The sequence below is a fragment of the Paramisgurnus dabryanus genome, chromosome 13 (genome assembly GCF_030506205.2).
Source record: "Paramisgurnus dabryanus chromosome 13, PD_genome_1.1, whole genome shotgun sequence".
Taxonomy (NCBI): Eukaryota; Metazoa; Chordata; class Actinopteri; order Cypriniformes; family Cobitidae; genus Paramisgurnus; species Paramisgurnus dabryanus.
In genome coordinates this window covers 26,964,911-26,968,940 of record NC_133349.1, presented here as the reverse complement: position 1 = coordinate 26,968,940, position 4,030 = coordinate 26,964,911, and positions in this window count along the sequence as shown.

The following is a 4,030-nucleotide window of genomic DNA, read 5'->3' as shown; positions in this document are numbered from 1 at the left end:
GTTTCCCAGAGTTAACGCGCGCTCACGGTAACAACATAAATGCATTGTCAATGGATCACAGATTTCACGAGTCATCATTGAAACGGCAGAAAACTTAAAAGTTTTAAATGAGAAATAACATTATAAACCACTACTTTCTGGCAAAATTAACTTTTTATGATCAGCTTAGAAGTGCGTGATTACAAAACAAATAAAATTAAATAATTACTTAATACAAACCTATTTTACCCAATTTAAGTCCAATATTACATGTGTCTCAAAGAAAATACACATATTTAAAAGCCTGTAAAAATAAAGATTGTATATATTATTTTAAAAATATTCATTATGATTATATTTTTTCTTTATGAAAATTAACCATGGTTCTACTACAGTAAAAAAGTCATGGTTACAGTAAAACCATGGTAACCACAAAATAACCATGGTTTTGACAAAAAAATTGTTAAACCATGGTTAGTGTAGTAAACAATGGTTTTGCTGATAGTAATCAAGGCACCAAAAAAACAAAACATGGTTACTACAACTTTACACCAATAAAACCATGGTTAATTTTCCTAAGAGTTGTGGAACAAGTGCATAAATCTGTCATAAGGCTTATTTACAGTTTTTTATATGATTGTATTGTGTATGCATAAAATGCACTACGATGATATTCACTATATTGTACTTATTATACTTCTGCTCCTTTGGGTGACCCTGTTAAGTTTTTTGGACTTTTTATTGACTGACACTGTATCACCATCTTTTTAAACATTTACTTAGCTGATAAATAACCCTATTTTAATTGTAAAGCTTCCTTACAGTCCTTACAGATTTTCAATAATTTTGTGTAATGCTTTTCAGTATACTATACACTAATGATCATTTGCATTGGACGATTGGGAACTGTTGTGACAGAAGTGGAGAATAGAAATGTTACATTAGTGCTCATAGTAACATGTTCTGATATGTCCTGTATCATCTAATATAACCAAATATCTCAATTTCCCTTTTGGCTTAAAAATGATAGCCCAGGAAAGCAGCTGCAAAAGGCCCATTTTAAAGAGAAAAAAAAGGTGAATTAGAAAAATACCAACTATAGATCAAATGTAGAGAGGGGGGGCTAAGGATCTTAAATGCATGTTTAAGAAATAAATATGATAAATATCTATTTATTATTTTATTTCATGTTGTACATGATTCTAACTGATAATAGGAGATCTCTGACCACTATGCCATGTCTGTGATTCAGTGGGTGTCACCTAATAAAGCCTGTGCTTCACCTGTGTTATTCTGTGGGTCAGTGTTAAATGCACATGCCTATCAGAGACTGCAGGGAGGGGTAACTTCTGTCCCTTAGTAATTATTATTTTGATAGGCATCATGTGTTTCTATTTTTACCCATTTACTGTAACATTGCCACATTGTCACTTAAGTAATATATGTAAAGATTTCTGGCTCAATAATGACACACACACATTTATTATAACTTTAGATTCATCACAAATTATCTAGTAAGGGAAAGAGAGTGATGAGGTTATTTATTAATTGACAGAATTGATATGGAAATGTACTTTAATGTTAACATTAATTAACTAATGGAATTGTGTTTCATTAATATATAGTATTTGGTCCGAACACATGTATGGATCAATGTTTATTAATAATGGGCATAACTAAATGTACTTAGTACAATCACAAATATCAATCCATGTTATTAAAAATATCATACATTTTCTAAGACAGCAATAAATATTCGTGACTGTAAATGTAATAAAATAAATGCTTTAACATTGTAATCTTATGCAAAATACATGCTTCCACGCCCGCCACACACTCATCATAAGTACATGCATGTGCAGACATCCTCCAGAGCCTTGTTTCATGAACTAAAATGAACTAACCCTGCAACATAACCTGCTCAGGAGCAGGTCATCTTCAGAGAGTCAGTTGCTATGGTTACTTACATAACCTGAAAGTTACCTTCATTTTTGGAACCCATAAGCAGAGGTTATCCCCTTGCTTACTTCTAAACTTACCCGGGGTAAGTCACATAACCTGCTTTCTGGAATACACCCTGAAAAGAAGGAATATTGGAATGTTGTGACTGGCCAGTCAGAATAGCCGTGTAATAACTCAAATTCTCAAAAAAAAGAAACTGTCTTAAATAACATCTTAAAGTTATGATAACCTCACAGTAGTCTTTAATCTCAAAATGTATATGTTTTATAAGTTCATTTGTTTGTTTTAAAGGAACAGTATGTAGGATTGTGGCCAAAACTGGTATTGCAATAACAAAACTTGTGGCTAAAACTGGTACTGCAATCAACCAACTGGGGCTCGTTTCAATAAGGAGGTTCAACCAACTCTATGTTTAAACTTGAACTCTGAGTTGACTTACTCTGAGATAGGAAACTCTGAGTTTTCGGTTACAGAACAGCTGATCTGAGTTAGTTCAATCGAATCTGAGTAGGTTGACTCTGAGTTAAGCGCGTGCACAGCCACAATGAAAAGCCATCATCAATGGATCTCAGATATTACGATTTACCATGGCAACAGCACGTGACAAAGAGGTCTTAATCCTTTTTACTACTAAAACTGAAAGTGTTGCTGCAAGTGTACAGCACCTACGAGCATGAATTTTAAAGAAAACATTTTTTTTGGAAATTGCAATTCTAGTAAATGTGTACATTTCATTTTTCATCACGGTAAAAAGATCAGAAGTACATAAACTAAGGACTGTACGTTATTATATCCATTTTCATGCAGATGCAATCCCATAGACAAAAAGATGACAGCAGCTCAGCTAAAAATGAAATTAGGCATAATACTTGGGCATTATATCTAAAATGACTGCAAAGAAAAATAATACCGCTCACATACATGCAATTGCATATGACAAAAATTCACTCGGGGTCTCAAAATCTTCTCGCAAAATAAATTTAACTTCCTACAAATAAATGCAGCATCATCATCTACAGGCTTTTCTGTAAAAGCACTTTAAATTTTAGTCACTTAGACGGTCTCTGCACCTAAATATATCAAATTAGCTTTACTAGTCATTTCAGTTTAATTTTTTTGTTTAAATTTAAGTGTAATTTATAAAATAAAGCACTAAGGTAAAATGATTTGCACTGGCAATTTGATTCTAAATTAAATACAGCTAAAAAAAAATATTTTACCGTTGTATGTAATAAAAATGTGCGCAATAAATGAAAGAACTAAAGCAACTAACAAGATTAAACACCGCTACTCCTTTAAAAATGGGGAGGAGACTGCTATAAACTTACAGAATAAAACCTGCTCCCGACCAGGTTATGTTCACAGGGTAAGTTACTCCGGAAACAGACTCTAAGTATAAGTTACCTCTCCTTCTGAAACAGGCTTGACTTACCCCGCTGTCTCAGGTTTAACCTACCTCTCATTTTGAAACGGAAAACTCAGAGTTTCCCTTATTTCAGGGTTAACATACTCAGAGTTTTCACTTAACCACCTTTCTGAAACGGGCCCCTGGTGGCCAATACACAACATGACAACATAAACATCAAAATGATTATTAATGTCTAGTGACATATCAGAGCCATTTTATAATTAATTGATATATATTTCTTACATACTGTTCTTTCAAATGTGACATATGATGTATTGTGTATTGTTGTGTTTACTTTTTATTTATTTACTTTTTTATTTGCTACTGTCCCTGGGCAGGAGTAGACACACCAAATTATCAATACAAACACAATACAATTTAAATACAATAGCGTACAAAGAAATATAAAAACATTCAAAAAATTCTTTGTATGTTTAATGGACCATGATGCAAAAATTCTTCCAATAAGTGGTCGGGACTTAATCAAAGCGATCTTCCACCCGCAAATTACAACACTTTGGAAAAGGGAGTCACGCGTACCAAAACACACTTGTAGCCAATCAGCAGTAAGGGGCGAGTCTACTAACCAACATCGTTGCCTGGGTTGTGTATGTGTGGGGTGGGTCTAATATCAAAAGAAGGTCCAGATTCTATTGGGGTAGGGGCGTGTTTGTTTAGGTG